General features: G+C 48.9%; 1 protein-coding gene and 1 long non-coding RNA gene across 2 annotated transcripts in view; one reads left to right on the plus strand and one right to left on the minus strand.

The window, feature by feature from the left end:
- Positions 1 to 633: 633 nt before the first annotated feature.
- Positions 634 to 26,141, minus strand: part of LOC150038926 (uncharacterized) — a 99,797-nt gene continuing 74,289 nt past the window's right edge. Inside the window, exon 3 of the long non-coding RNA XR_016534590.1 lies at positions 634 to 693. This is a non-coding gene — a long non-coding RNA (uncharacterized LOC150038926). The remainder of the gene's footprint in view (positions 694 to 26,141) is intronic.
- LOC150038927 (type-1 angiotensin II receptor) overlaps positions 17,430 to 26,141 on the plus strand; it is a 31,750-nt gene continuing 23,038 nt past the window's right edge. Inside the window, exons 1-2 of the mRNA XM_090328204.1 lie at positions 17,430 to 17,514; positions 25,129 to 25,206. The gene's annotated coding sequence lies outside the window, so the exon portion shown is untranslated. The remainder of the gene's footprint in view (positions 17,515 to 25,128; positions 25,207 to 26,141) is intronic.

Below are 26,141 nucleotides of genomic sequence, written 5' to 3' on the forward strand. Positions count from 1 at the left end.
ACCGCCCTGACCCAGTGCCACAGATTCATCACCACCAGCGTCACCACAGACGGGAGGAATGCATCGCCTGGTCACATGATCCCGGCCACAGCGCCAAAGGACTGGAGACTCTTCGGTGCCATTATAATCTCCCAAGGTCATGGTCACACACTGACGGCCGGCTCAGACTTCATCAAGCCCGCAGTGTGTGGCTGCGCTGTATTTTATTTTATGTATTTATTTTTCAGAGATCCTGTCATAGTGGCAGCCCACACACATCTCCAAACCCAAGAGCACACACGATTGGCACAAAGCTCTTAAACTTGGAAGGGATCCAGCTTCTTTTGATATATCAAAACCTCTGCCGACCCCGCTTCCAATCACGTCTCCCACGGCAGTCAGGACGGGAGCTCCCCGCACGGCGTACCCCGCCATTTCCACCCAACAGCCGCCGACACCCAGCCACCGACCTGTCATCCGAGCTCTCCTGTCCCTCCCCTGTGGGGGAGGTGGCACCGACACACACACCTTACAGTGAACCCCAAACTTCCCAAAGGGAAGTTCCACAAGAGAAACCTACTGGGTGACAGTGTCTGTTTCTGAGTCTTTTGGTTTGGGGTTCTCAGTGCTCACACTCACCACTGGAATTCGTAGGTGGATGTCTGCAGCATTCCCCTCTGGTACGCCATCCCCATGAGATCTGGTCTTCCTGGTCTGGAAAAGAGACACAGTCGTGTTAACGCCCCGTGCCAGCAGGACCTTTGGTGGAAGAAGTCAATATCTCTCTGACTGCCTTTTAAAGACCTCTTGAGCAGTAACTGATGTGTTCCAATTATTCCATCAGATATACGTACATGTGTGTATGCACTCATATTTGTATTTCATACACATATAAACAATAAATATCAACTTATATATATTGTAATCACATATATAGTATAATATATACTATATACCATATGTATTATATACTATATTGTTATATAGTATATATACATTTTATATACAGGTTGTATATATGATATATACATTACATAGTATTTATTATATCTATAATTTTGGACATAATCAAATTTATACTATAGTTTTAGCTTTTGAAGTTGGGATTAAGAAGTGTTGAGAATTAACCAATAAGTAGGGCAAACATCAAACATCTGTGAATGGGTGATTGTACGTTTCCTTGTCTGAAAAACCTGGCACTTTTGTGCCAGAAGTAGGACTGAGAAAAATTGCACCACAAGAAGAGGCTAATAAAGAAACTAGCAGAGCATAGGCCACGACCTTGCCTCCTGGGAGACTCCCCTCCATCACCCCCAAAAAGATGCAGAAACAGAGATGAGCTGGGATATCACCTCACAAATCATATTCTGAATTGTGAATCATATGGGAAATGTTTTCAGGTGACTGGACTGAGGAGAAAGAGAGGGGAAGCCATTTGGCATTTAGTCTGTTTCATTTAAAGGATCACTAGCTATATTTAATGACATCCAAAAATAAACTCTTCCAGTGCTAAAGTAGCAGGCCGGGAAGGCAGGCAGTGAAAGAAGGAAGATGATTCTGGTTTTATTTCATTTTCTTGAAGGGCAAAGGCAGCTTCTCATTCATAAGAAGAAACTGACCTCAACGTGATAGAAGGTTAAATATATATATAATAAAAGTTATTCTAGAAGTTGGCAGTTGATACCTATTTACAATAGCAACACATTGTTCCTTCTACAGAAAGGCAAGGCAGGGCCCTGTCCCTTAGCAACTTAGATGTTGTTGTGGTATTAATTCATTGAAATAATGTGCTGTTTTGTAGAGTAAAGCATAAACAACACAAATACTTGATTGGGGGGCAAATGGTTGCTAGTGATTTTGTAATGTCTATTTTTCCAGTAAGCCAGCAGAGGCACTAGCGGCAGAGATCATTTTCTCCCTTCAGTGCTGGCTAGGTTAGTCTGGCATCTTTACACTACAGAAGAACATTGAGTTCCACAACTCTTCCCCTTATCATGTCTTATCTCGACTTTGCAAAGGATGTTTCAACCCCTGTCCCAGGGCTGTCTTTAGTAATCAGGCCCCGGTTACAGACACTCCAGTGGTTTAGCTACAGTCAGTACATAACATGCTTACAACAGTTCATTAAAAGGACAACGACTGTGTCTGTCAAAAGGGTGAGTACTTCCTGTGGCCTCTCCTCCTCCTCCTTCTCCTCCTCCTCCTCCTCCTGCTCCTCCTCCTCCTGCTCCTCCTCCTCCTCTTACACTCTTGCTCACTCGCCCTGCATTACCGCTGGAGAATTTGGTCGTAGCAGTCTCATTCTTAATAAATATCAGTGGACTTCAGAGTGGAGGCGAGTCTGTCGCAGTCACCCACAGGACTTTGTCAGCAGGCTTGAGGCTGGAGATGTGACGTGGGCCTGGGGGCGTGGGGGCCTGAGGGCCTGAGAGCTGAGAGCACCCCATCCAGGTGATTCTGAGGAGCCATGGTGGCAACCCTTCCCAATGGTGGGAACACAAGAAGCTGACCGCTGCCCTCTAAAACCCATCCTCCCAGGGCTACACTTCCAGCGTTGTTCTTCCTCTTCACACCATACTTGGTCTCTGCATAGCAAAGGCTTTGAGCATGTGGTAAAGTAAACCACACCCTCGGCCCTCCACGCACTCAATAAATGTAAGCTTTCATGTCATTTAAAATTGTAAACTGTTGCATGGTAGCTAAATCTCTCCTCTCCTAGAGGCCACATCTGCCTACGGCTGTGGGGCAGGGGGATAAGAAAACTACACCTCTGCAGTCTGTGCCCCTCCCCGCGTGTCAATCAGACAACACCGGTCTGCTTTCTCCACCCTAGCTTTATCTTCAAATTGTGTGGATCAGCAGGAAGTCAGCAAGGCCAGATGGCTGAGTAGCTCCTCAAAGCTAAGACAGACAGCTGCCCTCAAACTAGGGCCTCCCCCTTTCTGAGGTAGAGGGTCCACTGCCAGCCACAGGGCGCATTTCCTAGCTCTGCTGGAATCTGGGGGGTTCTGGCCTCTGTCCGTGGAGTGTTTGGATATTTTAAGTCCTAGCCATGCCTCCCCACATCCAGTAAGATAACAGAGACAACGAGAAGGAAGGAGACTGGACCCTCAAATCACTACGTGGGCACAGAAGGCAGGTCAGGATCGCTCAGTCAACTCTTACAGGAACAAGAAATGTGCTCGTCGGATGGCGACAGAAGTTTGCAGGTTCAGGTGCGGCATCCGCAAGCCTGACACTGACAAGTGCCCTCCCCTTCCTCCCACCGCTGCATTTCCCGCTCCAGCAGGAAAACGGAAAGAGCGCTCTGCAGCTTTCAGATGGGCCACAGTCTGACATCTGCCACCACGTGTCCAGACAGGCCTTGTGCTCTCAAAATACAGTGTCCGTCTCTGTCCGTCTGTCTTTACAAACCCAGTCCATACGCTTTCCTGCTGCAGGATTCTGCCGGTGGGTTCCATTCCCGCCACGGACTTGTGTATTGGCCGGTAATTCCAGTCTTGCACGCGGAGCATGCGTTTAGTATTCTTTGTTTATAAATATGTCAGCCTCAGAGCACACACATTTGTCACGCTCCCTCCTTTTAAAGCTGTGCTTGGCAGAGCAGCGATGGCTTCTGAAGGAATGTCAGGTCTCTAGCTTGTTAGATGTTTGTTTATTCTAACCTAATTTGATCCGTGAGGGATTAAGGACTGGAAGCGGGGAGGCTGGCTGTGTGCAGAAAAGGAATCTGGGTGAATAGCAGCCCTCGCAAGCCCTCAGCCTAGCAGGAGAACCACACACACTCCTATCCATTTACAGTGGCGGCAGCCACGCGAGGGACGCAGGTCTCAAGGCCCGGGGGCTCTAGAGGACGAGCCGGAGCTCAATTTTAGATCTTTGTGGCACATACTGATCATACATCTACATAAAATGATTTTGTATTAAAACACAAGGTTGTTTATTTTTTTTCTCTTTTGCTGGAAATGTGTGAAGATTAAATGTGGCAATAGGCGAGCACCATTAGCTGTCACTTGTGAGCCTAGCTACTCCCCAAAAGGCTGAGATCTCAGAGGCACCCCATGAGACTCTTATCTCCAGTTAACCATCAAAAAGCCAGAGTGAGGCCAGGAGTTTGGCCTACTGGTAGAGCGCTTGCCTAGCATGCACAAAGACCCGGGTTCAATTCCTCTGTACCACATACATAGAAAAAAGCTGGAAGTGGTGCTGAGGCTCCAGTGGTAGAGCTCTAGCCTTGAGAAAAAGAACCCAAGGACAGTGCTCAGGCCCTGAGTCTAACCCCAGGACTGGCAAAAAAAAAAAAAGCCAGAGTGAACATGACATTTGAAATATGATGTACAAATCAATGTTTAATAAAATGTTTTTTTAAAAAAAAAGATGGAGTGGAGCTGTGACTCAAGTGGCAAAGTACCAGATGGGTGAAAACGCTAAGAGACAGTGCCCAGGTTCTGAGCGCCAGCCCTGGCACTGCACACACTAACAGTAGGGCCTGGTATTCCATGAATATTCAAAAGAACAATGCCAGTGAGCAAGTAACTTCAACTATCTTCAAACACATGTGGTTTGATTTCAATAACGCTGGCTCAGGCTTCTCACCGCCTGGATCTTTTCTTGAAATCCAGATGCAGATGGTAAATGCGAGTGGACATGAAATGCCGTGGGTGGATTCGTACAGCGATAGGAAGCGAGGATCCTCTGAGCCTTCCATTTGGCAGGAATTTGACACAGGTTGTTTGGCCATTTAGAAAAACAACCTCTTGCTGGATTTTTTTCTTTTCACATTATACTTTGTTCCACCCAGTCATTTTATATCAGTCCCCATAAAATGTACATTATAAAAAAATACAAAACCTCATTTGATAAGGCCATTACCTTATGTTCATGCAACCAACTTTATTCTATTGAATTCAGATTTGCCTGTGGCAGTGCTTTGCGTTCAATTTGTGACTTTTACAAGGTGAACCTTGTAAGCTTTCCCTTTGCCTCGGTTTTCATTTATCTAAATGAAAACAGTTCCTCTTAATGCATAGGTTTGCTTGAGAAGCCATTAATACCGCAGATGGGCCCTGAAATGCTCATAAAAAAGGCATCACAATAAATATTTATTGTTGTTTCACCCAGGCACACAAACCCTAGCCATCTTTAATACGGCTGGCTATTGGGTTTCGTTTTTAATGGTGCTTGTTTACTTGATTTTATTTTCTCAAAATAATTGCTCTTCCTCTGAGGGTTATTTTGGGAGAAGGGGAGGCAGGAATAAACATGTGAGACTTGCGCTGGTTGTACATTTAAATTGATTAGAAGAAGACGGGAAGGAAATGAGGGTCAAGTGTTTTGTATGTAAATGGACGAACTTGTATGGAATGTATCTAATGGAGAAAAATATCTCTGTTAAACACAGCAGCTCGTAAACACAGCTTAGGGAAAAACAGACAAGGGTTTCACAGAGGATAATTCTCAAAGGAACGGAAGCTACTGGTCATTTCTTCAACTTCCGAGTCCTTCGTGGTGGGTCATTTACCACATTTTAAAATCATATTTACATTCCAGACGTCTCTACCCTGCCATGACTCATGTTGCCTGGACTTCAAAAGATTCTTAAGCTCTAAATTTCATTGAAGTTCTCTGTCTTCTGCTGTCTCTGTCTCTGTCCCTCTCTCTCTCTCTCTGTCTCTGTCTGTCTCTGTCTCTCTCTCTCTGTCTCTCTCTCCCTTTCCCTTTTCCTCTCCCTCTCCCCCCTTCCCCCTCCCCTTCCCCCCCCTCTCCCTCTCTCAGCAGAAGTCTGTGTGAGGCCCTCCCTCACCAGCCACACAGTCCTGGGAGAGCAGAGCTGGGTTTGGGGAATGCTACAAGCCAGCACACCAGAAAGACAAGACAGGGAGCTGACTGCTGAGAGATCAGGAAAGCCTTGCTCTCACATGCCTGGGAACCAGTGAACAAAATGAGAAGTGGAAAGAAAAATGGTTCTGTAAGAGAGAAACACCAAGAACTGTCTTAAGAACTGCATTTCCTTTCCAGTTGCAGTAGTAGGGTGTTAAGTCGGGCTCTGAACTGGATAGTCAAGTACTCTGTTACTGGAGCCACACCTCCAGGTGTTTTGTTTTGTTTTGTTTTGTCTTTTGGCCAGAGTAAGCTTGGATCCATGATAAGGCCAATTCTGGACTCATGCATAGCAAGGATTACAGGCTATGGGGCCCAGCCCGTCGTCGTCTGTTTTTATAAATATATAATTTAACGATGGGGACATGGTAAGCTCTTTCCAACATCCTTTGGGCTAAAGTATGCTTACTTTAATGATAACAAGTGTGTTTGCATTTACCACGGAGAAATAAAATTCACTGTGGACACCAAGGACAAGGAACAATGCAACAAATCACACATCCCTTGTATAAGACAATGGTAGATTTGGAAGCATTTTGCTTGGTTTTTTGTGATAAGAGAGAGCTTGGAATAAGTCAAGAATCTTTAGTTCAGCCAGAGATGTTGGTGAATACTTACAATCCCAGCATTCAAGAGTCAGAGGTGAGAAGATTGTGTGGGAGCTGAGACTACATAGCAAGAACATATGTCATGAACCAAAAGCAAAAACCAGCGAAGAAGAATCTTTATTTAAAACACTGGTGACTATAAGGAAAGTTATTGGAAGAGACTGTGAATAAAAGTACATTTAATCTATTTAGGCTTTGATTTGAAAGAAATCCCTGGTGCATCATTTGAGCCAAAGGAAAATTGCCTCCTATAGATTTCTCTAGATATATTCCTGGAATCTCCTGGGACCCAAAGAGATATGAATAATGTTGGGTAAGCATGCCCTTAATCTACCAAGAAAATTCAGCTTGCGTTTCCATGGGGTATTCTTTGCTGATTATAGAATATTTACTTGTCAACACCAAACGCTCCTTTCTTCTTTACTCAATTTCAGGAACTGCATGCACTTTATCCTGATTCCTAGAAAGTGATTATATGTGGTAATGTTAATTTAGAGATCCCTCCTTTGATGGTGTAAATACTTTGCACTTGATCAGAAGAGTCAGATCAGCACCGTTTTATAGGAGGAACCCAGGATAAGAACAGCACCTGTCTTTACACAAGCAGACTTCAGAAACCCCATCTCTGAACATGACAAGCCAGGGCGTCGAATGCGGGTGAAATGAAAACTTTGAGGAAATTCTTCCACGCTGGACTGCAGCTGGCCACTGACTCTCACCAGCCTTCCATGGCTGTGCCCCAGACACCGCGTCTCACCCTGCACTGGCACGGGGATCCAAGGGAAGAAGTTTCCGCCATGGGTCCCACCTCAGAGACAGATTGGAAAGCTCCATGCAGCCAAAGGAAGTAAGCACAAGACTTGGGGGTCCTCCTTAGGTTTGGGGGAGCAGCCGTTCCATGACCAAGAGCACAGACACAGCAACGATTCTCCCGCTGAGTCTGGTAGGTAGATGGCTGGTTGCTTCTCCCGGAGCCCAGTGAAAGACAAGAAGTTTGCCCCAGACCCAGACAACGATCAAGAAAGACAGACAACGTGGAGAGTCTTGGCTGGGCTGAGAGCAGCAGGGTGCATATTCTTAGGGGACTACGGTGAGAGGAGGCCATCTGAGGCAGAAAAAACAAAAACAAACAAACCTGGTTCAAAAACTCAGACTAGGCCTGTTGCTGACCCACACTGGGACAGAATGACGGGCCAGCTTTGGCCATGCCAGTAAAGCCCACAGTTGGGAGAACAAGAGCAGCCCCTGTGCACTTCGATGGCCTCCTGGGCCCACTACACACCCTTCTCGAGCCCTCACCTTCCCCACCCTTCCCTGACAATAATTAGGGCTCCTGGCACACCCTTCCTTCAGGATAATTCAGAAGTCGCCCAATTACCCAATTTTCTATCAAAGTCAACCTGACCTCTTCTTTTTCTCTCCGGACAAACACAGTCCAGAGACCACGGTCTCACGTCACAAAACATGTAAGAAGAGGAAGATATAGTTGTAACACGGGAAGTGAATAATGGATTGTTGCTTGGAAATTAACTAATGTGCCTTAGATACCTCCAGAATAGCAGGTACAACAATACCTAATAGGCTTTTCTTAATTGAATTTGTCACCGCACTGTTCTCTAATTCAATCTGTTTAATCAGAAAATATTGATTAACGATGGCTACCCTTGATTGCTGCAAGGAGTCATTAAGACGCGGCCCATTTATTTTCAAAAGTTTCTAATAGATGTTGGAGAAAAAAATAATTGAAGTTATTGAGCCATTCTTCAAAGTTTCGAAGGGAAATGTCTGTACTCCACGTTTGTGCAAACATTCTCACTCCCATAGATTAAAAAGCATCTCCATTCTTTGTCAGGGAAAGAATTAAACTTAATTTCCACTATCAGTTTGTTCTGTGAATCTGCTTTCAGGAACCTGATATTACACCAGAGCTGTGGCTGCAGCCTGTCAGCTAGCCACTCGGGAGGCTAACTTAAAGCTAGTCTGGGTAGAAAAGTCCTTGAGATTCCATCTTCAGTTAACCAGCCCAAAGCAGGACTGGTAGCATGGCTCAAATGTTTTAGCACCAGGACCTGAGCAAACTCAAAGCCCTGAGTTCAAACCATAGAACCACCACACGCACACACACACACACACACACACACACACACACACACACACACACGCACACGCGCACACACACAGTGACATCATGCACAATGACCTGGACATTTGTGTTTTGACCCAGCTGACTTCATGAACCACGGGGCAGTCATCTTGACAGAGCCTCGGTGTCCCTGGAAACCTGACTTCTCCTGCTGATGGTGGAAGTGGATGGAGGGAATTGAGGTCACAGTGGAGTCCATGGGTAGCAGAAATGAGCGTGGGCGCCTCTCTGGGGCTCTGGAGGGGATGATGGAAAGGAGTTCCTTGCTGCACTTCTGGTTCAAAAGACCAAGGTCCTTTCAAACCATGAAAGTTCCCACGGAGCTGTACCGCCTCATTACCTGATTGTATAGTGTGTGTGTGCGTCTGCGTGTGTGTGCGTGTGTGTGTGCGTGTGTGTGTGTGCCGATACTGACATGGTTCACCCAGGCTACTGCTCTAACACGTGTGGACACGTAGAGACGACAGCCCCCGCCTTATATGGAACCACAGTGCTCAGAACTCAGCTTCCAGAGCAGCCAGGATCACAGCGTCCAGCGTCCACCTCACTCCTTGAGTGGGCACAGCCATGAGGCTCAGGGCCGATGGTCAGCTCCCTGAGAAGGACTCTGGGCCTCCTGCTATCCCCAGCATGGCTTCCGTTCATCCCCCAGTTCGCCAGTGCCCCACGGCATCTCGCCCCAGCAGAGCTTCACCCATCCTTCCCGTTCCAAGTCCTTCTCCCCGACCACCCCTCCCCATCCTGCCCCTGAAGGAAAACCCCAGCCCCGCCCTTTGGCGCTCTGCAGGGACCTCTACCACAATGACAGTCTAGAAAACCCTTGCTGGCATGCCGACTGCACCTGTGACAAGAAAAACAGACACCCTGCACCCAGCAAGCGAGTCCTGAAGAAAGAATGCATGAATTACATAATCTCACGGAGCCAAGGAGAGCTATCTCCAGAGACGGGGATAGGGTAGCCTGTGGATGAGCAAGGCTTGGGCTCCACACAGAATGCTATCCTGTGCATTTGGCCTGGTTTTTTTGTTTTGTTTTTTGCAAAGCTCAAAAGTACCCCTGAGGAATTGATTAGCTTTATCTGGAAACATTAATTGGGTGCTGCCAACCCTCCTCTTTCTGTTGTCAACCTTACTGATGGCCCATTTTGTCTTGCTGGCATCCTAGCACTGGGTTTTTTTCCATGATGTCAACCGGTTTTCTACTTTGTATTTTTCCAAATATTGATGAATGCCTCCTATGAAATACTGTCGGGAATCAGGGCACAGAGAGGAAGCACAGAAGCCAGAGCAGGCAATTATGTAACTTCCAGAAAATTTTATACATGTGTGTATATATATATATACACACATATACATATATGTATAATCTACATGTGTGTATACACATGCACGTTACTGAATGTTAAAAATCAAAGCATCAAGGACCAAACCAGTTCACCCACGATTCATGTTTTGCATAGGACTCAGATGGTGTCATACACAATCTAAAACACACCACCTACCACCAACCACACTGGGGAGCCGCCCTTGTGAGTGTGGTGCAGAAGAGGATGAAGTCAGATAAAACGCAGGGGAACCGTTCTACGGGCTGTGAGAAGAGCCTCGGGCCGCCCCCAAGAGAGTGTGACATCGAAATGTTAGATTTGAATAATGGGGCACAGCTCCTGACTACAGACAAGACAGGGGGAGCTTCAGGCCTCAAGTGAGTTCAGGAAACAACGTATATTCCAGCTTATATTCCTGCTTATCACCCTGCGTTTATCACACTGCCCCGTCTTCTACGTCTGTTTATATTGGCAAGGATGTTGTCATTGAACTTAAACCTAAAATCAGATCTCACACTACTTAGAACAGTGCTGGGGCAGGCGTCACACTTGAAAAAAAAAAATCCCTTCACCTTCTATTCCCCAGAAACTGGAAAGCTAAGCTGTGAAGTAGAGTGCCAGGAAGAAACATATAATCCATCCATCCTCTACTGGATCAACAAAACTTCTCAAAGCCTCACGAAAGTGTGGACGTGTGGGGAGAGAAAGAAAGGACGTGATGGCGTTCAGAAACCAAGGGTAACAGAGAGACTTCAGGAAGAGATGAGAAGAATGAATGGCGGTTCTTCAACTCAGCAAGAACTTTACCACAGAGAATGAGGCTCCCAGCGAGAATTAAAGTCCCGGAGATGTGGGAATTACTATCCACATACAGAAACCAAGAACCGAAGTTAAAATCATTTAGACTAGAGACTTGTTATGTCAGCCCATCCTGTGCTCCAGTGGTCTCACTTGAGAGGTAAGTTCTTGAGCGACGTGTTTAGTGAACACACACACACACACACACACACACACACACACACACACACACACACACGATCCTGGTGACCATACTTGTAGTTAATCTTGATGGTGCACAGGCAGTAGACGCCGTCACGCGGTGAAATACACCATCATAATGAAAACAAGCTGGGCGTGGAACACGGAATCTCCCACAGGAGGCTGGGCGGAGACGCAAACTGGAGGAAATGCCTGCGCAGTGCAGCGCTGCCCTGCGAAGCTTCAAGCCCAGGCTGTGAGGCGCTTGAGGAGAAAGCCCACCAAAAGGCAGGCAGGGATTGGCATGCAAGCCAACCTCGGGCCCCCTCTGAGGGGCCACAGCCTGGAAAACAGACACCGGGGGACATTGGCTGCTAGGGACACTTGATTTCCATCCATTTGAAGGCCACTGGCCTGGTGATTTGCTTGGTGATTATCTAATACCATATACACTCATCGCATGTGCTCTTCCGTACGAGCTCAGTAGTTCACGGTGGGAAATGCTTTGACGTTATTACCTCAATTTGGGCTGTTAGAGAGATTTTGAATTTCATAATGAGGAACCTTCTTAGTAATTAAATGCATAATCCCTTTCCAGGAAACTGTGCTCTGCAATAATTTCCTTTTGCTTTCTAATCTTTAATTATAACACTCACCAGATACAATAAATTGGAAGGAAATCCAGAACATTTTGTTTCTTCGAGCTGTAAAATGTTCAGCTTAGGTGTTTCTCCACTGAGGAAGACAATCTGTCCCCAAATCACCGAACAAGAAGAGACAGAATACAAAAGGTAAGAAGTAGACAGGTCTCCAGGGAGATTTCAGCATGGAAAAAAATCATTAAACAATGATTAAAATTATACTGGCATCCCTAATACACAGATAAACACGCAAACACATGTACACCACACATACACACACACACACAGTGGGCTTTGAGTTCCTCTGAACTAAGGGTAGGGGGAGAAGGCATCTCAAAATCAAGCATGAATTAGACCACAATTCTGCGCAGTAATCTACTCACAGACTCAACTCATCTTCACACAATATATTTGACTCCTACTCCTTGAAATTTACAAATTTTAGGCAGGATTTTTTTTAAAATTCTTCAACCTTGGAAATCTTCTATCTTTCAGGACCTCCACTGGCTACAAAGGACCTTTTTAAAAACAATAGTCTTACAAGTACCACCAACAACACAGAGACATGGGCGTGCCCCGAGGTACCTAAAGACAATCACAGCGCTAAAAGTCGTTCAAGCTTCAAACTAAAATCCGCCCGTTGGGCTGGATTATTTTAAGGATCTGACTGAATTCCCGATCAATAGCTGTCTTTGAAGCGTGAATCACTTCCAGAACAAACCGTGTGTGGCTCCCGTGCAAACCTCAGCCGGGGAAGGAGGCGCGAAGTCAGGCCACCGTCTGGCTGGACACAAACCCTCCGCCCTCCCCTCTTCCTGGCACCTGCTCTTGCAGACGCCCCTCCCCGACCTGTAATCTCCATCTTCCCCTCACAGCCCCCTTGTCTATGAAAGAAAAACTACAAACAGACAACTAAGAGCAAACAGCCCATGTGATAAAATGGAAAGACAACGCCAAAAACAAAACAAAAACAAGTTTCCTAAGCTCTTCCTTCCCCCTTAAAAGTCTCCACGTTGCTTCAGCTTCCTGTTTGCCTCCTCTGGGCCTCCTGCCCCTCTCCTCACCCGATCCTCTTCTCCTGGTCCTCAACTGAGCTTTTTAGGAAAGGTCTGTTTGCCTTGGACACCCCACATGCCCCATGAAACGAAGAAGCAAGCCATGGCCCACTCCCTGTTTTGTCTGGCGGATAAGCTTAGAAATCATTTTTTTCTGCGTTGTAAGTAGTTTTAAATTTTTTAAAAAACTGAAAAACAATATTTTATGACGTGAAAAGCGCAATACAGCCAGGCCCATTCAGACTCCTCAGTGCCGGGCAAAGGGGCTGCGCGACAGCAGGGCTTGGCTACAAAGGCTAACCGGGCTCCCTTTCTGGTTCTTTCCAGAACATCTGTGCCAGCGCCAACGGAAACCCTGCCCCACGCTGGCATCACTTTGGGAAAGGTTGTGGTTGGCCTTCGGAACCTCTCCCGAGCTGTCGTGGAGATGAGAGATGAGATGTGGACGGCGGAGCTGGTACCTGGGCCAGCGCCAGCCCCCGCTCTGCTGAGGGACCCTGCCCCCCCCATGTGTGGCTTTCCAGTGATTTCTAGCCATGTACTCCACACACCCCCGCTTCTCACCCTGTGCCTTCCGTAGCCTGAAACATCACCTCCAAACACAAACCCCGCCAGGGCTGGCTTTTCCAGCACCCATCCTCCATGAAAACCAACTTAAGAGTCTAAGATGGAGCCCGTCCCCCGCTCTAAAATCTGCCCCTTGCTTGCATGGCTCACTTCGGTAACTAGCACGAGCACCTTCTGCCTGGTCTCTGGACACAAAACCTTCTTCTCCGCCCTTTTGTTTTTTCGCTCTTCACCTCCAGTAAGTCATTGAACCCTTTCCTCTGCATCTTGGTTGCTGGATTCTCCCCCCTGCCCCGGCCCCCAAGCCACCTCTCTAAGCCTTCTTTGTTCTCCTTCTGGGACGTCTAATTCTTCTCCACCAGCACCTGGCCTCTACATCTCCATCAGAGTACGCTCTTCTTCCTGTGCAACAAGTGGGATTGCAGCGCTTCTGGATATAGCTGAAATGAGGGACTTTATTTACATTTTAAGCAATTGACTTTACAAATGTGATTTTTACACCATTTTCATTCAAGAGAAGCCAAATGATTTGTCACGAATGACAAGTTTAGCTATTAATACTTCCCTTTAGCCACCAATTCTGCTTATGCTTTTAGCATATCTGAAGTATACTCCAGTGACATGGAAATCTCTTTGCAAATAAATATCAAGAATATTTATCCTTGCAATAAAACATTATGGCTATTCAAGTCATAAGCAAGTCAAAAAATAGAGAATGATCGATGGACTACAAAAAGAGTCAGGAAAATAATTACAATAATAACTATTCTAATCTTCAAGATACGCCAAAGGGGAAATCCAGGAAATTACCAGGCAGTTAACATCAATACTAGAGAAGAATAAGGACAAATAATAATAGAATTTATCAGGATGTGCTTAAGCAGGAACAATTTAATGAGAATCAAGCAGCATGAGCTCATGTAGCAAGACTGGAATACAAACCATTTGGGAAGTGAGGACACGAGTATTATCAGCCAAAAGAAACTGGAGTTGTATATCTAAAATTCTAGCAATAGCTATGTGAAGGCGTATCCCAAATGAAACTATCCTATAGGATAAAGCAGCATTATTTCTTGACATGCTGGAAAAGGCAGTGTTTGGGGCAAACTTGCCATTTAAAGACGAAATAAAAAGACATCTTTAACACGACACAGTGGCCCCGCCACTGGACTCTGAATAGTTCAAATGAGCCACGAATCATCTCTGCCCATCTCCCAACTAGCAATGGCTCAAACCTTGCTAATGAGCTGTTCTCAAGCCAGCTAAATAGGGGCTGTTTCTCCAGGCTGTCTTCGTGAAAATTGCAAACCAACCCGAGCCTTCCAATCTACCTCTAGTTGCCATGCTGTGCATGCAAGTCTCGTTCACAGGACCAAGGCGCTGCTCTGGAAGTTGTGAGTGTCCTTTATATGAAACCATTTCTGGTTTTGGAATATTTCCTTATGCATAGTGTCTCGGGGATGAGACTGGAGTTGGAACCAGAAATGCAATTGTCTCACATACATCTTCTTCTCTACCTGGGCGGAATGCGGACGATCGTTTCACGGCACGCCCCTTGCACGGAGGGTGTCCTGCTGCCACCAGTGACGCATTGGACGCTGAGACAGTTCTGACTCCCAATTCTCATTCTAGGGAAGTTCCGTCGTCGAGAAGAGCCAGCTCATCCCCATTACAATGACACCATAATCTTGGAAACTTTCCTTCTCATCTGTTTCTTGCCCATGACAGAAGGGCCCTGTGAACAAACCCCACCCTCCGGGAACTAACTCTCTCAGAAAGTTCCAGGCCCCAAAACACAGAGATCACTTCTCAAACCTACGTTGAAAGCAAGCATGGGAAAGGCTATGGTGGGCCATAGAATTAACCAGATGGACAGGTAGAACGAGCTGAGCTCACAGTCCACAAGGAACCTCTCTCATTTTCAGTCAGGAGCTCTAGATTTTGGGTGGTCATTTTGGCTTCTGTAGAAAGGCACTATGATAATGTATGACAAATTATTCCGAATCTATGAAGCTCTGAGGTAAGTCAAATAATGACCCCAGTGTCCAGCTGTGAAACTGAGCAAACAAGTAAGTTTATTGCCCAAGGGAGTGTGTACACTGCACAGAGGAGTTGGGGCACAGGTTTGCACCGTGACCAAATCCACCCACAGAAATCCCTGCCTTCTGCAAACCGGATAATATTCCTGTCCATTTGGAAATTTTAATTTTATGAGTGTTCAGAAAAATGTCAAGTCCTGGAAATGGAGCTGTGGCTCAAGTGTTACAGTGCAAGCAGCACACACCCTGATTCCTTTTTCAATAGTAATTAAAATAAGATATTATTTTAATATAAAGATTATATTCATTTATATAATACAATATAACATATAATCTATTACTTCCCATGTGCCAATAATGATTTATATATAATTTTTAATACATAATTTATATATTGCCTATTATGCACTCGACTATAAATTATAGTGTAATTTTACATAATAATGTATAAATTATATAATCATAAGCATTATTTTAGTATGATGTAAACATTGTTTTAATATGTATATATGTAACATAAGTATTGCTCAATGTGCATGTTTATATATGTACCTTATATGTTTATCTTATTAGTTATTTAGGAATATTTATTTCTAACTGGTTTTGTTAACTGCCTTTTTGAACGCCCACTGCTAATGTGCAGAAACGTGACTGCTGTTCTCTGTGGATCTCGTGTTAAAAACCTCGGTCCCCTCACGACCAGCTAGTCCTTTGTCCATCGGTTTTAGCCTAGGTCTTGTTGCCTGCAAGCTGTGTGTCTTTCCTCGTCTGGAGAGATGTCCCCTCTGATGCTGGCCGCAGTGTCTGGAGAGATGTCCCCTCTGATGCTGGCCGCAGCGTCTGGAGAGATGTCCCCTCTGATGCCGGCCGCAGCGTCTGGAGAGATGTCACCTCTGATGCCGGCCACAGCGTCTGGAGAGATGTCCCCTCTGATGCCGGCCGCAGCGTCTGGAGAGATGTCACCTCTGATGCCGGCCACAGCGTCTGGAGAGATGTCACCTCTGATGCTGGCTGCAGCGTCTGGAGAGATGTCCCCTCTGATGCTGGCTGCAGCGTCTGGAGAGATGTCACCTCTGATGCCGGCCACAGCGTCTGGAGAGATGTCACCTCTGATGCTGGCTGCAGCGTCTGGAGAGATGTCCCCTCTGATGCTGGCTGCAGCGTCTGGAGAGATGTCCCCTCGGATGCTGGCCGCAGCGTCTGGAGAGATGTCCCCTCGGATGCTGGCTGGAGCCCGGGCCTGGCCGAGCCTCCTGAGCTTGGCCCACGTGTGGCCCGAGATTCTGGCTGATGGTTTTGTCCAGTGCCTTCCACGCCCTGCTGACCCTCCCGGCTCATCGGGGTGACGGGCGCCGGGCTGCCCCTCTCCACCTCCCGGGGAATCCCTCCCCGGCCTCGGTCAGTCCCCGGTCCATGGAGGACGCCCACGGCCGGAATGTCCCCTCTGGAAAGGTGTCTGGAGGAATGCGCTCTGAAGGACGAATGCCCAGCTGATAACGTCTTACATTAATCGAGGGCGGCTGGCCAGCGGGGCCCAGGGAGGAGGTGGACACCCGCCCTTCTAGGTCCAAAACTCTGACCCCGTGGTTCCTGCTCTGCAGCCACCCTGCCAGATCCTCGGGCTCAGAAAGACAGGGGATTCCTGACCCACCCTGAGAAGAAGGGGCTTCATACCCCTGGAAACAGGGGGGCCTGTGGTGAGGGAGGAGGGGGGGAGGAGGGAGAGGAGGAGGGAGAGGAGAAGAGGGGGGAGGAGGAAGGGAGGAAGAGAGGAGGGAGAGGAGAAGAGGGGGGAGGAGGAAGGGAGGAAGAGAGGAGGGAGGGGAGGAGGGAGAGGAGAAGAGGGGGAGGAGGAAGGGAGGAAGAGAGGAGGGAGGAGAGGAGGGAGAGGAGAAGAGGGGGAGGAGGAAGGGAGGAAGAGAGGAGGGAGGGGAGGAGGAAGAAGAGGGAAAGAAAGAGAGGAATGGAGGGGAGGAGGAGAGGAAAAGGAGGAGGAGGAGAGGGAGGAGGGGGGGGAGGGGAAGAGGAGGGGGAGGAGGAGGAGGGGGAGGAGGAGGGGGAGGAGGGGGAGGAGGAGGAGGGGGAGGAGGAGGGGAGGAGGAGGCAGGGCAACGCCCCCTCTATAAAGGGACTGGGTCCGGCTCCTCCGGTCTGGGTTCCGGCGCGGCGGGCGGGACGCTCGGGTCGCTCCAGGGCGGACCCGGCCAGCGGCACCGGGACGCGGAGCCCAGCCGGGCCGGGGGACGGAAGGACGGACAGAAGGACGGACGGACGGCGCGGACGGCGGAGAGCAGCGCACGGTGAGCCGGCGGGCGGGGAGGGGAGGGCGCGGGCGGCGGGGACCGGCGGGGCTCAGCCCGGCCCGGAGCGCGGCCCGGAGGAGCGGGCGGCGGCGGCGGCGGCGGCGGCGGTGGAGGGCGGCCGAGGTGCCCTCGGCCCGGCTCGGCCCCCGCCCCGCCCCGCCCGGGCCGCGCTCCGCCGGGGTCCCGGGACGGCCAGCGCTCCAGTCCACGCCGCCGGGCCAGGGCCCTCCGCGTCCTGACCCCGCCTGACCCCGCCTGACCCCGCCTGACCCCGCCTGACCCCGCCTGACCCGGCCCCCTCGCCCTCCCGGCCACCCCGGGGCTCCGGCTCCCCCAGGAGGGGCGCACGCCCACCGCGCGCTGCGGGGGTTCCCGGCCCTGTCAGAAGCGGGGTTCGGCCCTGGATCTGGGGTGACTCTCCAGGAGCCGGCGATGCCAGGAGTAAAAACAGGCCAAACACCTGGGCGGCCTGCCATGCCCCGGGGTCCCCGCCAGGCCATGCCCCGGTGTCCCCCCATCTGGCCATGCCCCGGTGTCCCCCTCCTGGCCATGCCCCGGTGTCCCCCCATCTGGCCATGCCCCGGGGTCCCCGCCAGGCCATGCCCCGGTGTCCCCCCATCTGGCCATGCCCCGGTGTCCCCCTCCTGGCCATGCCCCGGTGTCCCCCTCCTGGCCATGCCCCGGTGTCCCCCAGCCTCGCTGTGCATCTCCCGGCCGCTGGCAGTGTCTGAGGCCAGCCTGGTGAGGTCTGGGGCTGTCTCCCTCCCCGCTGTCCACCCTGACAGCCTACAGCCGAGGGGAACACGGTGTCACCATTGAAAGGGATAGAGATTGAGGGGTTCACCGCGCCTCCGGTGATAAAACTCTGAGATTTTGTTGGCTGTTGTTTCTTGGTTACTGCTCTTAAAAATTAAAGTCTAAACCCGCTGCCTCGTTAGCTCATGTTCCGAGTTGTCAAGACAGATTCCAGGGCATGGGTACCCCAAGCCGGCCAGCCCACGTAAGCCTGGCACTGAAGGTTTCGGGGGACTCCAAGGCGCTTGGTCTCAGCATGCTAGACTTCCATGATAATTCACTCGGGACTGCAATGCGCCTGGACCCCTGCTTCTCCCCCTCCGCTTCCTAGTTCTCCAGTTTCCATCCAGGAGTCTTGGGTTTCTGGTTTCTCCTCATCTGTGTGTGTTAGCTGCACCCTCATCCTTCTCCGGGGAGAGTGGGGTTTCTTCACCCCCTGTCACTAGGTGGTGGCACCCAGAGTTTCCACCTGTCCTGTCAGCCTCACCCTGGCCAGGGCTCAAACATGGAGAAATCTGTGCGCTGTTTAGGGCCTCCAGGTCTGTGCCCTTTCTGATATGGAGTCAGAATTGTGTCCGTGTGTGTAGATAGTTTTGTGTTTTGTTTTGCTTTGTTTGGCTGCCTCTGTGGTTGCTACTTAGTACTGTGTTGTTGCTGTCGTGAGTAATTAGTGCTAATGACTAATTTTGCCTGATGCCGAGGGCAAACAAGGGGAGAAAAGTTGAATGTGCTCCTTCCCTCGAGCCCAGGTAAGGCACTCCTCCAGGTGAGAGGGCGCTGGAAGTCCTAGGGCCAGGTGTGTGTCCCCAGGGTGCTGGGTGCCACAGGGCCCACTCCAGAGGGTAATGGCCAGCCCCAGCCCCACCCCGTGATGCACTGCGCCCTCACTCCCGTCCTTCCCCTCCGCCAGGAGCAGGGGAACCACGGCTAACAAACGGACATTTTCATTTCCAAGTTTAAGGCCAAGTGCTGTGAAGAATGGAAAGCCGTCTTGTAGACACACTGTGCAGGGCTGTACGTCAAGGTGGGGCTGGAAGAGCCGGGGAGACCGTGGGGAGGATGCAAGCCAGGTTATCAGCAGGACTTTCCTTTCAGACTGTTTAGCCAACTGGACACCGCGGCTTTCAAATGTGTCACCACTGAAAACCGCTATTAGTTCCTTTTAAAAGAGCTCCAAGGGAAATTACCTGAAGCCTTTGGATTACAAGATTGGTGTTTCATTTCCTGTAAGTGCTTATTAGAGCAGTATACTCGATATCTGATAAGCCAGAGCGAGGCTTGCGTCCTTCCCACCCTAAGTTCATTATCACCTTATAGTTCCTACTTTTGCATGATGAGAATTTTACCTTGTGAAAAAAAAATCAAAGGTTTTAATACGAATATCTAAAGGCCCTTTCAACCTAGGCATGTAGGGAATTACATTAGTCTTGAACTAATTTGGCAAGTGACCACCATTAGCCCAGGAGGGCTCTAAAAAGTGTTATTTTCCACCACAGCAAATGTGTCTTGAAACGCCTAAGAGCTACAGATTTTCCGGGTGTCTCATTTGTGAGTAGTTACTTTCATGTCAGTTTTGACAACTGGAAACAGAAAACTGAGTGCGTGTTTGAGCAGAGATAGACGAGGCGACCTGGCCAGCTCTCCGGTCCCCTCCACACTCACCCTGGGTGTAACCTTTGTACGTGTGCGCAGAGGGAAATATTCCCTTGCACATGAAAACTAAAACCATGCTTCGTAACGTCCTGTCCACAGAATTCATGGCGTGGCATGGCATGCACGCTGCCACCGCGCCCCTCTTAGTGCTTCTGACCAAGCCGTCTGGAAGAGTTTGCTTCAGTTTTGGGTTGTGTCTAGCTCATCACGAAGCCCATCGTCCACATGGCTTACAAGCACATCTTCAGCTTGCCCGTCTCCTTCCCGTGTCTTTCCAGTCCTGTCGCTGGTCTCGCGTTAAATACTTCTGTAAGATTTTAAAACTCGGCAAACACGCAGGCAACGAGCATGCCCCTGTCTCAAGTCCCATTTCTAATGTGCGTCTATGAGCTTCGTATTTGAAATCCTAGAAATTAATCACCCTTCCATCCGGGTCAACTTTATGTGGCTTCTTATTTGTTTTTATAAACTGTGGGATGTTAAAAATCTTATTTAGAGTGATCCTTTCATGTGCTCTGCATGGTAAACGACAGAGTAAGAACAGTGGAAGGTGTAGCTATGTGGCTTTGTGCTCCTGAAGGGGATTTCTGAGAGTTAAACTGCTCAGCAAGCTCCCGCCGGTATTTTCTCGTGCTCTCTTCTTATCTGCTGTGGGAAGTGAGTTCTGCCTGTGGACTGCAGGGACAGTAGCAGATGCTTGCCTAGGGGTTGTCAGAGGTCGCGCATCAAAGTGTAAGAGTGGTCTTTGCCCTGTCCTGTTGTTGGTCAAGCTAAGCACATATTTAGAAAGGGAACCAGAACAGAAGAGGCCCCTCCTCTGTCCAGCCTTTCAGCCAGGCGGGACTTCTACTCTGAGTGGCGTATGTTTGTTTCTGATTCCTTCCCCACTGGCCACTGCTCCTTTCCGTGGGGCTGTCGTGCCTTCCATAGTGAGGCCTCGTCCAAAGCGCCTGGTAAATTCTTTCCCTAGACCGGAGAGTGAATTTCTTGCCTATTGATTGGTTGATTCATTTGGTTCGTTAGTTTCAGTTACAGCCATGAGAAATGTTTAGTGTTTCCAGATCCAGACATTTTAGAGGAGAAATGTTGTTGGCTCTACTTTCAATCTCAATTGGGTAGTGTGTGTGCGTGTGCGTGTGTGTGTGTGTGTGTGTGTGGTGTGTATGTGTGTGGTGTGCATGTGTGTGCATGTGTGTGGTGTGCATGTGTGTGTGCGTGTGTGTGCGTGTGTGTGTGCGTGTGTGTATGTGTGTGTGTATTTGCTCACACACACGTGCCAGTCCTGGGACGTGAACTCAGAGCCTGTCTGCTGACCTCACATTCTTTTGTTCAAGGCTAGTGTGCTACCACTTGATCCACAGTGCCATTTCTGGCTTTTTGCTGGTTAGTTGGAGATGAGAGTCTCACAAACTTTCCTGCCTGAGCTGGCTTGGAATCATCATCCCAAGAGCTCAACCTCCTCAGCGGCTAAGATTGTAGACGTGAGTCACTGACGTCCGGCTTACCTAGTTATATTTATCCCATTAACGGGATAAGGAGGCTCAAGGTTAATGCCTCAGTCTTGCTAGCTGTTGCACTGGACGTCAACACTATCTTGTAAATGGAGCAGTAATGGCATGGGAAGGGTGAAGAGCAGAACGTGGGTCCCTCCAGCGTGAGGGGAAAGGCAGGCGGGACTGTCAGGACTACCTCAGAACACCATCACTTCCACCCCTCCTCTACCCCTCCAGCCACACCCACCATTCACCAGGCTGGGCTTCACTCAGGCGCGCTGAATAAAACCTGCTTGAACAAAAGCCCTGGGCAACTCAACGGACAGCAAAGCCGGGCTTGATGTGCAGAGCCTACAGCTTGTTTAAGGCCATAGCCTAGAGCTTATTTTCTTGGCCTTGAAATAAAATAACACTTCACGTTAACGTACATTGATTCCATGCCGTGTGCCAAACACCGTGTCCACCCTTCAGATGCAGGCGTTCATTTAATCTGCACAACTGCCATATGAGAAAACACTCACTACTCTGCCCTTCGTCCATCAGTCGTGACGCTGAGGAACTGGGAGACTGATTGAGGAGCTTGCCCAAGTGTGGCGATGCAACAGAAGCGTGCTCTCGGCTGCTCCCCACAGTATCTGACCACCTGCATTTTAAGGCAACTGAATCATATGAATGATAATTTACTTAAAGAGATGATCTGAAATCAAATCCTATCCCCCTGACATTAAAAAAAAAAACCTCGGTATTTAAAAAAATTTGTTTTGTGTATAACATTTGTGCAATATTGCAGAGTTCTAGAAATTCCTGTTTTAGTTGGAAAATGAGGCAATATTAAACCTTTGGCAGTGCATCCAAACTTCAAAAAAGTATATTCTTACAACATGCAAGGATTCTGCTGTCTCAGCTACTCCTCAGTCAAGCTTGGGTTTAGAAGGAAGGTATTTTTCTTTAGCTCTGTTTGTTCAGTTGCCATTCTACCACTTTATCCATGCCTCCAGCCTTGCCTCTTGCTAGTTATTTTAGAGATCGCAATCTCACAGACTAGTTCTATGCTAAGATCTCAGATACCTGAGCGGTGAAGACTCCAGTTGTGAGCCACTTCTAAACATTACCGTGTGCTCTGTTTTTCACATCACTCACCTAAGATTTACTGTTTACCTTCGGGGTTAAAAGGTGTCACTCCAGTCACCTAGACACAGGCACAAGTGAAATCAGGGCATTGGTTTTTCCGCTCTTACTGCACCACAAGCATGGTTCACAACGCTGTAGTTGGAATGTCGGGGCAGAACCGTCCCCAAGGATCTGGTGGCTTGTTTTCAGGCCAGTGACTCCCCCAGTGATTCATCCCAGAAACATTTCTCCGGGGGCATGGAGGTTTTGTGACGGGCTCAGGTCAGGCTGCTCTGTCAGACGTTCTTAGCGCACTGCCGCTGGGCAGAGGGCAAGGAGGCCGAGTCCAGGCTCCCCGCGGCCATGTAGGAGAGGAGCGAGTGCTGCCGGCGCTGGGCAGCCCGGGTTTTCCCCACGAAGAGTTCCACCGGGAGCTCGGGGGAGCACCGACGGGGCGGCTCTAACCCTCCCTGTGAAGACCGCGTCTGCGCCCTGCCACACAGCGAGGCGCCTGCAGGCATCTTCCTCCTCCCTATCGGGCAGATGTGCTCCCTGCTGGCCAGGACGGGGTGGCAGCAGCCCCCCCCCCGGGGGCCACTAGTGTTCCCGAGCACAAGGACATGGGAGCACTGTAAACACGGGTGGGAAAGCCTTGTGGAATTCTTCGGCAGTAAATTCCACACGCTTACACCTTGATGGCCACCGCGGGGTTCCCTGTCTGACCCCAATTCTCGTTTCCGTGTTCTAAGCCTCCCAGTCTGGGTATGAGCACGGGGACGCCCGGTTAACCCAGACGCGGCCACCCAGTGCCTCTCCCAGCCCAGGGCTCTTGCACACACAGCACCTGGAGCCACGTCATCTCCCAGCCCTGGGCCTTCCCGTGGCCGCTGCTGCCCCGCATCGGGAACAGGACGGGGTGGGATGGGCTCGTAACTCACGGCTTCTTGCCTCTGTCCTGACCTCTGACCTGGTAAGATAAGAGGAGGGCCCGCGGGACTAAGCGGCCACAAGCCGGCCATCATAGCATTTAATGGTCATGTGGGGCAACACGGGGGATTTGAACGCAGCCCCCATGCTTGCTAGCCAGTGTTCTGTAAATATAACACATGGAACACGGCACAGGCTGTCTCGAATATTTAGTGTAAGTGAATTAGGCAGCATATGGGTCATGAGTCACGAGCGCTATTTATTCTGTGGGGTTTCATAGACGCTGTCCAGGTGCCGGAGAGGCCAGACTTGGGTTCTCAGTGTTCTAGCTGAAGTGAACTTAGTTAGGCCAGCGCTGACATGTAAGTAAACCCATTTTTTGAATTTTTTTAAATGCCTTCCTCTGGTAGAGCCGCAAAGAAATGACAGGGAAAGCATTTGACCCATCTTGACACGGTTTGGAGGGCTCCTCATTTCGGGTTCTAGATCTGACATGTGTTTTCCAAATTTCCTCTCACGGATCTGTGCTTCCATACGGCGTTCTCTAGCTTCCCTCACCCCTGCTCTCGAGGACCACGCTGGCTCCCCGGGGGCCTGCTACTGCAATCTCACCATTTCTGATTACCACACCCTAGTAAAGGTAGTTGGATTTCGTTGACTTTTTTTAAAAGAACCTTTCTACTGTCTTCTTGAGTAACTCTTCAACTTAAAAACATCTCACTTGTGGAGGCTTCCAAAACTATTAGGAAAACAGTTCATAAATGTGTCTACCTCAGAAACGGTCTGCACGGGCGAGGAAGCCAGTGGATAGGGAGGGGAGGAAAAGGTAGCGGGGTGAATATTTACAGAAGTACACTATAGGTACATATGAAAATTGCATAAGGAAACCCATCAAATATTTGAAGAAGACGTGAGAGGAGGGGGGTAAGAAGGAGTGTTATCCAGAGGATGAACTGGTTCAAAGCACATTGTATACAAGTTGAAAATGCCACAATGAAGCCTCACTGTACAATTAATTTATGCTAGCAGGAAAGAATAACTAATTAATGAATATTTTTTAAAGAACCATAAATTCTAAAGATAAGCCAAAACCCTGGGAAGGCTATGTAAGGTTGTGTAGCCTAACTGGGACTAGCGATGGAAAAGCAAGCAAGTTCAGGGATGGCTGATACAAGGAGAGGACGACCTTCTGAAAACAAGAATACAAAAAGAAGACCACCTCACTCTCAACTAAGGAAACCCTAGCCAGATTGAAGCCCCGAGTTCAAACTCCAGTGCTGTGAAAGAAAAGAAAGGAAGGAGAGAGACAGAAGGAGGAAGGGAGGACAGGAAGGGAAAGAGAAAAGAGAGAGGAGGGAGGGAAGATTTTATATGTATGTATACATATATCCATGCACACACATGTACATATTCAGATACACATATACGTATACATGGACATATATGTCCGGGGAAGCAAGTTAGAACAACCCAAGTCTATGGAAAGAAAAACAGGATCTTGATGTGAAGGGTGCCTTTATCTCTTCCAATAGACTTTGAATGCATTGTATGAACGTTTACTCTGTAAAGAAAAAATGAAAAAACACCTCACCACCACCTTCCATGAATCATTCCAGTCTGTTCTTTCTTGCAGATTTGCTCTATGGCAGACTGAGCTAAGATGGCTGGATCTAAGTAAGTCACTGAAGCCAGGCCAGAAAGTCGCCCCCAGGTGAGTGTCTCTTATCGGTCGCAAATGTGGTGCTGGAGGCTAAACAAGGCCCCGCACAGGGCACAAGGCCCCTTGCACGGCTGCTCCCCTCTCATGTCCGGGTGGACTCTACGTGTAGGAAACACTTCCTGGAAAAGGCTCTGTAGACTGGTGTTAGGACCCACTCAGGGCTGGCGCCGAGCCGGAGACACCCGTACTGGCTTCCACAGAGGGCTTTCCCCTGGGTATCTTGAGGGTTTGTTCTGGTGCACACACACGTGTTTTTCTGCTTTGTGGCGGTGCTTTGTGGATAAGCTGTGACGTCTGGACTGGGCGTGGTTTTGGTCAATGGCATCATAAAATGCGCGTCGCTGTTAGGAAGATGGCAAGACAAGAGCACCAGAGGAAGGGGCGAGAGGGCGTGATGCCCAGGAGCAGAGTGTCCCCTCCCCCTGCCCCTGGAAGTGTGGCCGGGCCTACCTTCCTGTCCTGTTTCTCCAAAGCCTCCTGTTCCCAACATTCACATTTTGGGGGACACAACTTCCAAAATAACTTAGGCCTTTTGACTGAGAGTACCCAAACTTTGAAGAAGATAGCTTTTAAAATGTTTAACTTTTTCACTCCTTCAAGTTTCAGATGGAAGCACACAGCATGTTTCAGTTTTGTTCATTAAAGAACAGGTGCTTTATCAATTCTGCCAGACCAGCAACCTTGTCTTTGTTCTTGTAAAAGAACCAAGGTCCCATTTCAGGCAGAGACACTACCAGAATGCAGAAAGACCTTCTGAATTCCGTAACACCCCTTTAAAACTATCACCAGACTGTGACTACAGAACTCTGATCTCTTATTGATTTCACCCAGCATTGTGCAAACAGCATTTTGAGGCTGGTTGTATAGAGACAGAGAGTTGGTGTTGAAATCTCAGGACAAATGAGGAGAGCCTGGTTAGTACATTT

The sequence above is a fragment of the Megascapheus bottae genome, unplaced genomic scaffold, assembly GCF_031878675.1.
Source record: "Megascapheus bottae isolate mThoBot1 unplaced genomic scaffold, mThoBot2.hap1 H_3, whole genome shotgun sequence".
Taxonomy (NCBI): Eukaryota; Metazoa; Chordata; class Mammalia; order Rodentia; family Geomyidae; genus Megascapheus; species Megascapheus bottae.